The sequence below is a fragment of the Salmo trutta genome, chromosome 4, assembly GCF_901001165.1.
Source record: "Salmo trutta chromosome 4, fSalTru1.1, whole genome shotgun sequence".
NCBI classification, from domain to species: Eukaryota; Metazoa; Chordata; class Actinopteri; order Salmoniformes; family Salmonidae; genus Salmo; species Salmo trutta.
In genome coordinates, this window is record NC_042960.1 from 68711443 (window position 1) to 68725673 (window position 14231).

At 44.6% G+C, this 14231-nt stretch overlaps 2 pseudogenes; one reads left to right on the top strand and one right to left on the bottom strand.

The window, feature by feature from the left end:
- The window catches only part of LOC115191446 (E3 ubiquitin/ISG15 ligase TRIM25-like), a 52590-nt pseudogene that overhangs the window by 16805 nt on the left and 21554 nt on the right, over positions 1–14231 (bottom strand).
- LOC115191430 (E3 ubiquitin/ISG15 ligase TRIM25-like) lies at positions 1515–10726 on the top strand (annotated as a pseudogene).

The window sequence follows — 14231 nt, forward strand, 5'->3', positions numbered from 1 at the left end:
AATAAAGGTGAAATAAATAAATATATATAAGGTTGACAGTGCATGTCAGAGCTTGAGAGGATCTGCAGAGAGGAATGGGAGAAACTCCCAAATACAGGTGTGCCGAGCTTGTAGCATCATATCCAGGAAGACTCGAGGCTGTAATCGCTGCCAAAGGTGATTCAACAAAGTGCTGAGTAAAGAGTCTGAATACTTATGTAAATGTTCAGTATTTTTACATTTTTTATTTTTGCCAACATTTCTAAAAACCTGTTTTTGCTTTGTCATTATGGGGTTTGTGTGTAGATTGATGAGGTAAAAAAACAATTGAATCCATTTTAGAATAAGGCTGTAACGTAACATGTGGAAAAAGTCAAAGTAGCTGAATACTTCTAGAATGCACTGTAGTCCAGTTAAAATGTACTTAACAAGTCACATAATAAGTTACATGGACTCACTGTGAACATTAATATAACTAGAGACAAAGTATTTCCTGCCAGGAGACGTAGCCTGTAAAACTCCTGGCCCAATTAGAAGCTGCAAAGGATTCAGTGGTGTCTTGTTTACCTGCAGGCCACCCTCTTGATTCTAGAATACCAGAGGATTCAGTGGTGTCTTGTTTACCTGCAGGCCACCCTCTTGGTTCTAGAAGACCAGAGGATTCAGTGGTGTCTTGTTTACCTGCAGGCCACCCTCTTGGTTCTAGAAGACCAGAGGATTCAGTGGTGTCTTGTTTACCTGCAGGCCACCCTCTTGGTTCTAGAAGACCAGAGGATTCAGTGGTGTCTTGTTTACCTGCAGGCCACCCTCTTGGTTCTAGAAGACCAGAGGATTCAGTGGTGTCTTGTTTACCTGCCGGCCACCCTCTTGGTTCTAGAAGACCAGAGGATTCAGTGGTGTCTTGTTTACCTGCAGGCCACCCTCTTGGTTCTAGAAGACCAGAGGATTCAGTGGTGTCTTGTTTACCTGCAGGCCACACTCTTGGTTCTGATCAGTCAATACATACAGTATTCATTTCAACTACAGTACATTGTATCAATATTTTTATTACATTTTTATTTAAACTTTATTTAACTAAGTCAGTTAAGTACAAATTCTTATTTACAATGATGGCCTCGTTCTGCCTTGTTCAGGGGCAGAATGACAGATTTATACCTTGTCAGCTCGGGGATTCAATATAGCAACCTTTCGGTTACTGGCCCAACGCTCTAAACACTAAGCTACCTGCCGCCCCAATATCAAGCAACCCCCCCCTCATTACAACCACTTATGAATAATTATAGACACTTATAACCAGTGTTATAACACATAAGTGTATTAAGGCATTGTAAAGGTCATTAAAATAACTATAATATGCAGTTCATAGAAACTGTTACCCTTTATATATTTCAACAACTCACGTGTGTTAGATTTATTCCTTATTAAAGGCCCTAACCTAGGAACTAATAACTTTGTCTCCTTCTCGATGTTGCATGCAGTTCTCTCCCTCCCTCCCTCCCTCCCTCCCTCCCTCCCCTCCCTCCCTCCCTCCCTCCCTCTAACCCCACATCTCTGGCAGAAGCAGGAAGTCCATCCCACACCCCAAAACTATTTTCTAAGAAAAGGAAACTGATCTGAGTCTCTGTGTCGTCTGTCTGTGTGAGAGTGAACAACAGTCCAAATGGCTCAGCAGGGAGTTCTTCTGGACCAGGACCAGTTCTGTTGTTCTGTCTGTCTGGATCTACTGAAGGAGCCAGTCACCATCCCCTGTGGACACAGTCACTGTAGGAGCTGTATTGAGGACTGCTGGGATCAGGATGTTCTGAAAGGGGTCTATAGCTGTCCTCAGTGCAGACAGACCTTCACTCCAAGACCTGTTCTGAACAGGAGCACTGTGCTGGCTGAGGTGGTGGAGAAACTGAAGAAGACAGGACTCCAGGCTGCTCCCCCTCCTGCTCTGTGCTATGCTGGACCTGGAGATGTGGCATGTGATTCCTGCACTGGGACCAGAAAGCAGAAAGCCCTCATGTCCTGTCTGGTGTGTCTGGCCTCTTACTGTGAGACTCATCTCCAATCTCACTATGAATCTCCTGCTTTGAAGAAGCACAAGCTGGTCAAAGCCACCGCACAACTACAGGAGAAGATCTGCTCTCATCATGACAAACTGCTGGAGGTTTACTGTCGTACCGATCAGCAGTGTATCTGTTATCTGTGTACAATGGATGAACATAAAGGCCATGATACAGTGTCAGCTGCAGCAGAGAGGACTGAGAAACAGGTAAGACCAGAACAACTTGTTGGTGACTGTCTGATAAACAAAGAATTAAAGATACAGTAGGAACTAAGACTGTTTGAATATGAGATTATTCAAATTAAATTGATCCACATTAGAACATATATGAACACAAACCTTGAGTATATAGATATGTTAACCCAGATTCTCCAAATGTATCACCATTTTTTAAAGTCTAACACCATTATCATTCGTTATCAAACACCCAATAAGGTCCCTAATTTGGGTGCTGCTAAAACTATAATCATTCACATAACAACATAATAATATAATTTCACACAGACACTTCCTCAAAATGTTTATCCCTATCTTCTATGGGCCCTAGGTCACATGACTATACAATTGATCTACTGGACTAATAAAGCTTGATAGCTCATTGAAGAGTGATTTTCCACAGAGGCAGCTGGGGATAAGTCAGCAGAAGGTCCAGCAGAGATTCCAGGAGAGAGAGAAGGAGCTGAAGGAGCTCCAACAGGCTGTGGAGTCTCTCAAGGTGAGTATTGTTGACCAGAGGAGACACACCATTTTACCTGTCACCTCCAGTCAGAGAGAGAGAGAAATAGAGGGAACCTTCTCCAATCCCACTATGTCTGGACCCCTATCAGACTGCTTTATGTAACTGACGGGATATGAACCCAGGTCTATTGTGGGAGAAACCAACATCTTGACCATTACACCAAGAGAACATTCCCTATTGGTCCGAGGGCTGACTTTGAAGTTGCAGGCGGGGCTACCTCATCACATAATCATGACTGACTCATGTCCCCTATAAATACCTCTCTCAATTCAATTCAATTCAAATGGCTTTATTGGCATGGGAAACATATGTTAACATTGCCAAAGCAAGTGAGGTAGATAATATACAAAAGTGAAACAAACAATCAGAAATGAACAATAAACATTACACTGACAAAAGTTTCAAAGGAATAGAGACATTTCAAATGTTATAATTAAAGTGTAAACAGAGTGAGCCGTGTTCCAGACTGAGTTCTGGAGGTGAAATGGAAATGAATGATGGAGAGTTAAGTGAAGTAGAAGGTGTGGAGAAGAGCTCAGAACCAGAGCCTGGCATCAATGGACATGATAAAGAAGAATTTGGTGCAGTAGAGTTACATTTTTGGAGAAAGTGGATCCATACCTTTTGGCAGATCCATTTGTGGTTTCAGGGTGGGTGGGAAAGGAGTTGGGTGCAGTTGAATCAGTGAAGGTAACCTGTAGTGGACTTGTGATATTTTTTTGTGTTTCTTCTGACCAGAGAGAGTGGTCGCTCCGTGTCACGCAACTTATGTCAAGATCTGTTTCTTGTTTTGCTCTTAGGAACAGGGCACCATTGAAAGGAGTGATTTCTGGGGTAACGTTAAATGTGGAGGTGGAGCAATTGAAGTTGAAGGCTCTTGGTGTTTGTGATGCCCGCCGTTTGGTGCGACGCAGACCCGGTGGTGAGCGTGGTGAAACAGAGGAGTCACTGTCAGTCCTTTTGAGTCTTTACCCGACAAAGTCATGTTGGGATATATCAGTTATCCTGTTAGAGTCTTTGTGTTGAATCCACTGAGCTGTTTCAGGTGCAACGTTTATGGTCATGTTGCAGCAGTTTGTAGGAGGGAGATTCCAAGATGTGGGAAGGGTGCAGGAGGTCATGGGATAGAGGATTTTGTAGTTTTGGTGGATAAAGTGGTGTGTGTCAACTGTAGGGGTGTTCATGTTGCTGGGGATCGGAAGTGTCCGGTGCGAGAGAGGCAGGTTATATTATAGTGGTTAGTGGTTAGAGTGTTGTACTAGTAACCAAAAGGTGGCAAGAGCGAATGCCTGAGCTGACAAGGTACAAATCTGTCGTTCTGCCCCTGAACAAGGCAGTTAACCCACTGTTCCTAGGCTGTCATTGAAAATAAGAATCTGTTCTTAACTGACTTGCCTAGTTAAATAAAGGTTAAAAATAAATAGTCCAGTTGGTGGCGGTAATGCAACATATTGGATGCCAACCGCCATTAATCTCCGAAGAAGAGACGTTATATTATGTCTATGTACAGTGTTGTAACGATGTCTCTCTCTCTCTCATTACATCACTTTCGTGGTAGTTGGTTGTGTGGGTCTCTGGTTATGAATGGGATGCTAACAGACAATTGTTGATGGATATTTATAGAGCTCTGATCAGGACGACAATTGATTACGGGTGTATAGTTAATGAACAGCAGCAAAGACTTGTCTTCAGAAGCTGGACAGAATCCAGTATATAGCTTTAAGGATATGTATTGGTGCATTTACATCAACATCTACTACCCACCATTGCGACCTGTACGCTCTCATTGGTTGGCCCTCTCTTCATATTCGTCGCCAAACCCACTGGCTCCAGGTCATCTACAAGTCTCTGCTAGGTAAAGCCCTGCCTTATCTCAGCCAACTGCTTTTGGTCACCCCCAAAGGCAAATCCTCCTTTGGGTGCCTTTCCTTCCAGTTCTCTGCTGCCAATGACTGGAACGAACTACAAAAATCACTGAAGCTAGAGACTCATATCTCCCTCACTAGCTTTAAGCACCAGCTGTCAGAGCAGATCACTGCACCTGTACATTGCCCATCTGTAAACAGCCCAACCAACTACCTCATCCCCATACTGTATTTATTTATTTATATATCTTGCTCATTTGCACCCCAGTATTTCTACTTGCACGTCTACCACTTCAGTGTTTAATTGCTATATTGTAATTACTTCGCCACCATGGCCTATTTATTGCCTTACAGACGTTCGATAAATCCTACTACGACACCAACTGCACTGCAACTGCTTCTGCAACACAATGCTGCAAAGGAAACATTTTATAGTAAATGAATGCATCCAATCTGGTTGAACTAGATGGTTGGCGCATAACCATAATATTAAACATTTTCTGGTCATGGTCTGGTCACCATATTTTTTGTCAGAAAAACATTTAAAACCTAAACAAAACGCATGTTTCTGGCCTCTTTTTCAAGATGTGGCCAATTTAAACAGCCAGTAGACATGTTTTAAACTAAGAAATAACCTTATTTCAATGTTTTTATTACAATGTATTGTTCCTAAATGGTTGCTAGGTAATATGATAATCGTTGAAATCTGTTGGTTCGTAGGCATCAAAAAGAGAGAATGCTGCGCAGGTTCACTGAGTTGTAAACCAAATGGATAGGTGGAGCTCATTGATTTGTAGCTCTGACACAGTTTCTACCTCAGATTATGAGCCTATCAAGTGTGGTGAATGAGGTATGTAGTACCCACAGAAGACCACAAGGAGGAGCAAGAGAGCTATAACCCATACAGCTTTTCTCTTTAAATACCCTGAACCTAACAATCAATCAAATGTATTTATGAAGCCCTTTTTACATCAGCAGATGTCACAAAGTGCTGTACAGAAACTCTAACCCTACGTATAACCTATTTTAGCCTGAACCCTAATTCTAGGGTAGGGTAACCTACAACTATTTTAGTAATAATATTATGTTAGTAAATACCATTATAATACTAAATATATATTTTATTACAATAAATGCTATGTAAGCATTTGCCTTTTTTTTGTTATTTTATTATAGTTATTATTGCAAGGCAGAACTGGGTGACCTAGTAATCAGCAATTGTTGTGGGGCAGGTTTGAGACTGATCTCAGGAATTAATAAGAAAAATACACTTTATTTCTCAGCTGCCTCACCAATGTCTTACGTGAATTAATAACTTTTAATTGGTAAATATTTCCAATAGATGGCAGCATAAGACCACGAAGCATCAGTTATAGGCTACAAGCAGCAATATGATTGACATAAAATAGCATGCAACCAAAGACTACATGATTTTCTAAAATGGTCACTCATTACAGTTAGCTATATATCTCGTATTAGTCCTGTTTTGCTTTTAGGAGAGGAAAAAAATATGAACTATTGCAGGTATTGAACCCCGTCCCCCCTGACTAGGGTGGGTCGAGGAAATTTCTGGTTGCGACAACCAATCATATCACCATCTGCAACTAACCAATCCGAGATGCCAGTGCAACTAAGAGGTAACTAAGAAGTGACCAATGAGAATAGAGCTATGGCGGGACCTTTAAACTCTAGTCAAGAGGACCATGGAAAATATATTTCCTCAGGTAATTTTGTTCACGATTTATCTTTCATCATCATCAAAATATAAAATTTTCCAGTTCATTTAATCACTTACAACAATAAAATAACAATTCACAGCATAACAAACAATGAAACTGACATAAGCAGCCTGAGGAGAAGCCTTTTATTTTTTGTATTTATTTTCATTTCACCTTTATTTAACCAGGTAGGCCAGTTGAGAACAAGTTCTCATTTACAACTGCGACCTGGCCAAGATAAAGCAAAGCAGTGCGACAAAAACAACACAGAGTTACACATAAACAAACCTACAGTCAATAACACAATAGAAAAATCTGTGTACAGTATGTGCAAATGTAGAAGATTAGGGAGGTAGGCAATAAATAGTGGCCAAAATAATTACAATTATACTGGACTCATAGATGTGCAGATGATGAATGTGCAGGTAGAGATACTGGGGTGCAAAAGAGCAAGAGGGTAAGTAATAATATGGGGATGAGGTAGTCTGGTGTGCTATTTACAGGTACAGTGATCAGTAAGCTGCTCAGACAGCTGATGCTTAAAATTAGAGAGGGAGATTTTTGCAATTGGTTCCAGTCATTGGCAGCAGAGAACTGGAAGGAAAGGCGGCCAAAGGGGGTGTTGGCTTTGGGGATGTTCAGTGCAATACACCTGCTGGAGTGCGTGCTATGGGTGGGTGTTGCTATAGTGATCAGTGAGCGGAGATAATGCAGGGTTTACCTAGCAAAGACCTATAGATGACCTGGAGCCAGTGGGTTGGCGACAGATATGTAGTGAGGACCAGCCAACGAGAGCATACAGGTCGCAGTGGTGGATAGTACATGGGGCTTTGGTGATAAAACAGATGGCACTGTGATAGACCACGTCCAGTTTGCTGAGTAGAGTGATGCGGGCTACTTTGTAAATTACATCGCCGAAGTCAAGGATCGGTAGGATAGTCAGTTTACGAGGGTATGTTTGAAGGAGGCTTTGTTGAGAAATTGGAAGCCGATTCTAGATTTAACTTTGGATTGGAGTTGCTTAATGTGAGTCTGGAAGGAGAGTTTACAGTCTAACCAGACACCTAGGTATTTGTAGTTGTCCACATATTCTAGGTCAGAACCGTCCAGAGTGGTGATGCTGGACGGACGGGCAGGTGCGGGCAGCGATCGGCTCGAAAAGCATGCATTTAGTTTTACTAGCGTTTAAGAGCAGTTGGAGGCCAAGGAAGGAGAGTTGTATGGCATTGAATCTCGTCTGGAGGTTAGTTAACACAGTGTCCAAAGAGGGGCCAGAAGTATACAGAATGGTGTCGTCTGCGTAGAGGTGGATCAGAGAATCACCAGCAGCAAGAGCAACATCATTGATGTATACAGAGAAAAGAGTCGGCCCGAGATTTCATCCCTGTGGTACCCCCATAGAGACTACCAGAGGTCCGGACAACTGGCCCCCCGATTTGACACACTGAACTCTATCTGACAAGTAGTTGGTAAACCAGGCGAGGCAGTCATTAGAGAAACCAAGGCTGTTGAGTCTGCCAATAAGGATGTGGTGATTGACAGAGTCGAAAGCCTTGGCCAGGTCTATGAATACGGCTGCACAGTAATGTCTCTTATCGATGGCGGTTATGATATCGTTTAGGACCTTGAGCATGGCTGAGGTGCACCCATGACCAGCTCTGAAACCAGATCGCATAGCAGAGAAGGTACGGTGGGATTGGAAATGGTCGGTAATCTGTTTGTTGACTTGGCTTTTGAAGACCTTAGAAAGGCAGGGTAGGATAGATATAGGTCTGTAGAAGTTTGGGTCTAGAGTGTCTCCCCCTTTGAAGAGGGGGATGACCGCGGCAGCTTTCCAATCTTCAGAGATCTCAGACGATACGAAAGAGAGGTTGAACAGACTAGTAATAGGGCTTGCAACAATGGCGGTGATATGTTTAGAAAGAGAGGGTCCAGATTGTTTAGCCCAGCTGATTTGTAGGGATCCAGGTTTTGCAGCTCTTTCAGTACATCAGCTATCTGGATTTGGGTGAAGGAGAAATGGGGGAGGCTTGGGTGAGTTGCTGTGGGGGGTACAGTGCTGTTGACCGGGGTTGGGGTAGCCAGTGGAAAGCATGGCCAGCCGTAGAACAATGTGTCTGTGGGGGTGGAGGGCTGTTGACCGGGGTGGGGTGGCCAGGTGGAAAGCATGGCCAGCCGTAGAACAATGTGTCTGTGGGGGTGGAGGGCTGTTGACCGGGGTGGGGTAGCCAGGTGGAAAGCATGGTGCTGGATGGTGTACTGTATAATGTGATTGTGTGGAAGTTGTGGTGGCACGTAATGTGTTTTTTAGGAGTGGGGAGTGCTCTCTCTCTCTCTCTCTCTGAGTCTGTCTCTCTCTCTCTGTGTCTCTCTCTCTCTCTCTGTGTCTCTCTGTCTCTGTCTCTCTCTCTCTCTCTCTCTCTCTCTCTCTCTCTCTCTCTCTCTCTCTCTCTTAACAGAGCTCTGCACAGGCAGCAGTGGAGGACAGTGATCAGATCTTTACTGAGCTGATCCGCTCCATTGAGAGAAGGAGCTCTGAGGTGAAGGAGCTGATCAGAGCCCAAGAGAAGGCTCAAGTGAGTCAAGCTGAAGGACTCCTGGAGCAACTGAAGCAGGAGATAGCTGAGCTGAGGAAGAGAAGCACTGAGCTGGAGCAGCTCTCACACACAGAGGATCACATCCATTTCCTCTAGGTAACTGAACTAACTTGTTACATGTGATATGAAATTAACTTCATGTGAAACTATTCATCTCAATCATTATGTTGAACTGTCTGTCTCTCTGTACCTCTCCCTCTCTCTCTGTCCATCCTCTCTCTCTCTGTCTCTCTCCCTGTCCCTCTCTCTCTCTGTCCCTCCTCTCTCTCTCTGTCCCTCTCTCTCTCTCTGTCTCTCCCTCTCTCTCTGTCCCTCTCTCTTTCTCTCTGTCCCTCTCTCTCTGTCCCTCTCTCTCTCTCTGTCCCCCTCTCTCTCTCTGTCCCTCCTCTCTCTCTCTCTGTCCCTCCTCTCTCTCTCGCTGTCCCTCCTCTCTCTCTCGCTGTCCCTCCACTCTCTGTCTGTCTGTGTCTCTCTCCCTCTGTCTCTCCCTCTCTCTCTGTCTCTGTGTGTCTCTGTCTCTCTTTGTCTGAGTCTCTCTCCAACTCTCTCTGTCTCTCCCTTTCCCTCTTTGTCTGTGTCTGTCTCTCTCTGTCTCTCTCTCTCTCCGTGTCTCTCCCTCTCTCTCTGTCTCTCTGTCCCTCCTCCCTCTCCCTCTCTCTCTCTCTCTCTCTCTCTGTCTCTCTCTCCAGAGTTATCAGTCTCTCTCCAGTATCAGTGTATCTTCAGACTTACCCAGCATCATTGTCCGTCCTCTTCAGTACTTTGGAGATGTGAGTAAGACTGTGTCTGAACTGAGAGAGAAACTAGAAGACGTCCTTAAAGGAGAATGGACCAAGATCTCCACTACAGGTGTGTTGAAAACAATAAGAACATCAACTTTAGACCATTGAAAGTTCCCTACTAGTCATATACATGTGGAATATGGTATGATGATAACATTCCCTCTCTCTGTCAATGTGTTTGTGTGTCTGTAGTTAATATAATGGATGTTGTACTGCCTCCAGAGCCCAAGACCAGAGAACAGTTGTTTCAATGTGAGTCTCTTTACTGTGAAGTAACAAACAGTCTCTTTTTACTGACACTCCTAACAATCCCTCTAGAAATATATAGCAATAGTAGATCTAATCAAAGACGGGTATCTATCTGACTCCTCATATTTCTCATATTTGATCTCTGCTGTGCTCTAATCAAAGACAGGGTAGATACAGTATCTGACTTAACTTATTGTTCTGACTCCCCTCATTGGTCTCTGCTCTGCTCTTCTCCCAGATTCCTGTCAGCTCACACTGGACCCAAACACAGCAAACACACACCTCTCTCTGTCTGAAGGGAACAGAAAGGTGACCACTACATGCCAAGTCCAACCATATACTGACCATCCAGACAGATTCACCAACCAGTGCCAGGTTCTGTGTAGAGAGGGTCTGTCTGGACGCTGTTACTGGGAGATGGAGTGGACTGATGATGTTGATACAGCAGTCTCATATAAACACATCAGCAGAACAGAGACAGATAATAGATTTGGATTCAATAACAAGTCCTGTAGTTTACAATGCTATAATGGTTGTTATTGGTTCAGACACAATAATGTTAAGACTAAAGTACCAGGCCCTCAGTCCTCCAGAGTAGGATTGTACCTGGATCACAAGGCAGGTACTCTGTCCTTCTACAGTGTCTCTGACACAATGACCCTCCTCCACAGAGTACAGACCACATTCACTCAGCCCCTCTATCCTGGGTTTAATATCTATGGTACTGCTGAGCTGGTTAAACTGTAGTAGGGTCCACATAGATACTAGTCATGCTGGTGTAGTCTATAGCTGAGCTGGTTAAACAGTAGTAGGGTCCACATAGATACTAGTCATGCTGGTGTAGTCTATAGCTGAGCTGGTTAAACTGTAGTAGGGTCCACATAGATACTAGTCATGCTGGTGTAGTCTATAGCTGAGCTGGTTAAACTGTAGTAGGGTCCACATAGATACTAGTCATGCTGGTGTAGTCTATAGCTGAGCTGGTTAAACTGTAGTAGGGTCCACATAGATACTAATCATGCTGGTGTAGTCTATAGCTGAGCTGGTTAAACTGTAGTAGGGTCCACATAGATACTAGTCATGCTGGTGTAGTCTATAGCTGAGTTGGTTAAACTGTAGTAGGGTCCACATAGATACTAGTCATGCTGGCGTAGTCTATAGCTGAGCTGGTTAAACTGTAGTAGGGTCCACATAGATACTAGTCATGCTGGTGTAGTCTATAGCTGAGCTGGTTAAACTGTAGTAGGGTCCACATAGATACTAGTCATGCTGGTGTAGTCTATAACTGAGCTGGTTAAACTGTAGTAGGGTCCACATAGATACTAGTCATGCTGGTGTAGTCTATAGCTGAGCTGGTTAAACTGTAGTAGGGTCCACATAGATACTAGTCATGCTGGTGTAGTCTATAGCTGAGCTGGTTAAACTGTAGTAGGGTCCACATAGATACTAGTCATGCTGGTGTAGTCTATAGCTGAGCTGGTTAAGGAAATGTAACAAGGTTGGGCTATGTAAGGCAAGCCTCAACTCAGAACAACTCAGTAAGGCAAGCCCCAACTCAGAACAACTCAGTAAGGCAAGCCCCAACTCAGAACAACTCAGTAAGGCAAGCCCCAACTCAGAACAACTCAGTAAGGCAAGCCCCAACTCAGAATCATTGAGCTCTCAACTAATCACTTACAGGTGGTTTGTCGACCAGCTTCATTACTGCTATAATTAGTCGATATCAAATAAACATTGAGTGTTTGAAGAATTATCCATGTCTCTCTCACTTGATTAGAATTTCCACGACACATGCCAGAGAACAGAAAGTAGCTGGAGCAGCAGCACCTAAATATCAGCAGAAAAGAGTAATGAAACTGGTGGTTATCACTGTCTGCACTCTGTCTCCACCCGAGTTTTGGTGCAATTACAGCCAACTAACACAATAATTGTCACGTCCTGACCAGTAATAGGGGTTATTTGTTATTGTAGTTGGTCAGGACGTGGCAGGGGGTATTTGTTTTATGTGGTTCGGGGGTTATGTGTATGTAGAGGGTGTTGTATTTATGTGTTCCGGGGTTTTTGGTGTATGTTTTTGTTTTGGTATTCTAGGTTTTCTATGTTGTGTATTTCTTTGTTGGCCGGGTGTGGCTCTCAATCAGGAACAGCTGTACATCGTTGTTTCTGATTAAGAGTCATACTTAGGGAGCTTGTTTTCACCTGTCTGTTTGTGGGTAGTTGTATTTTGCACTGCTGTTAATATAGCCTGTGAAACTGTCGGTCTGTCGTTCTTTGTTTATTGTTTTTTCGTGTTCACGTTATAAATAAAATAATGATGAGCACGCAACCCGCTGCGCCTTGGTCTAATCTCTACGACAGCCGTGACAGAACTACCCACCACAGGATGACCAAGCAGCGGGGATTGGAGCACCGGCCTGAAGGTTGGACTTGGCTGAAGGAACGGCAATATTGGGAGGACAAGTTATGGGAGCTACGGGAACCTGAGAGGCACCCCAATAATTATTTTTTGGGGAGGCACATGGGTAGTTTGGCGGGGCCAGGATTAAGCCCAAGCCAACTCCCGGTGTTTATAGGAAGGCAGCCTGTCATTAGTCAGGTCCCGTGCTATGAGGTGATATGCATGGCGTTGGGGGCCAAGCATTCACAGGCCGGTGTGCGAGGTGCCAGCGCCCCGCATTTGCCAGGGAGAAGTGGGCATCCAGCCAGTACGGGCGGTGCCAGTCCTGCGCTCGAGACCGCCAGTGCACCTCTACGGTCCAGTATATCCTGTTCCCACTCCTCGCACTAGCCGTGAGGTGCGTGTCTCCAGTCTGGCACATCCCAAGCCAGCACCACGCACCAGGCTTGAGGTGCGTCAGCCCAGTCCAACTCAGCCTGTTCCTGCTTCCCGCACTAGCCATGAGGTGCGTGTCCCCAACTGGCACATCCAGTACCAGCACCACGCATCAGGCTTGAGGTGCGTCAGCCCCAGTCCCAGTCCAGAGTGTCCGGCAACAGTACCTCGTCCAGAGTGTCCGGCAACAGTACCTCGTCCAGAGTGTCCGGCAACAGTACCTCGTCCAGAGTGTCCGGCAACAGTACCTCGTCCAGAGTGTCCGGCAACAGTGTCTAGTCCGGAACCGAGTGAGACGGCCTACAGTCCGGCACCGAGTGAGACGGCCTACAGTCCAGAGCTCCTAGAGTCGTCCTACAGTCCAGAGCTCCTAGAATCGCTTTACAGTCCGGAGCTCCGAGAGTACAGTCCAGGTTCAACAGTGACACGAGTCAGGCCGAGGTATTTGGGAGGAGTGGACTGGTCAGGGGGTGGTCTTAGGCCCGAGCCTAAACCACCTCCACTGTAGGAGGTTTGGGGGGGGGGATGTAGCACAGGAGCCGTCGTTGACGGCAGCCACCCTCCCTTCCCTCCCTTTAGTTAGGGGTTTATTTTTAATTTTTTTGTTGAGGTGCATACGGGGTCTGCACCTTGGGGGGGGGGGGGGGGGGGTAATGTCACGTCCTGACCAGTAATAGGGGTTATTTGTTATTGGGGTTTGGTCAGGACGTGGCAGGGGGTATTTGTTTTATGTGGTTTGGGGTGGTTGTGTGTTTAGTGGGGTGTTTGATTTATTATTCTGGGTTTTGGGCAATGTTCTATGTTTATGTATTTCTATGTCTAGTCATTTGTATTTCTATGTTTAGGTAATTGGGGGTGGACTCTCAATTGGAGGCAAGTGTTTTCTTGTTGCCTCTGATTGAGGGTCCTATAAATAGGTATGTGTTTGTGGGTATTTTGTGGGAGATTATGTGCTGGGTATAGCTTTGTTGCCTTACCGGCCTGTATTAGTCGTTGTGTTTTTGTTGTGTACGTGTTTGTTTTGGTTTCCCTTCTTTGTCCATTCAATAAAAGATGAGTGCACATTTCCCAGCTGCGTCTTGGTCCACTTTACCCTACGATGACCGTGACAATAATAATATAGAGATATTGTCTAAATGACAGGAAATTATATATATTCAACAATAATATAGAGATATTGTCTAAATGATATCATATATATTCAACAATAATCTCCCCATATGTAACTGTATAGATTTCCCCATCACTACTCCTGGTTTCAGTAGGTCCAGTCTTCAGTCTTTTACATCTTGTTTAACTGGAAGTATTCCTCTATCATTATTTTGACGTTTCCCATGTTCCTCTCTCTCCACCCCGTTTCTCAACAACATAGTGGACTCGGGTAGACATTTCCCATGTTCCTCTCTCTCCACCCCGTTT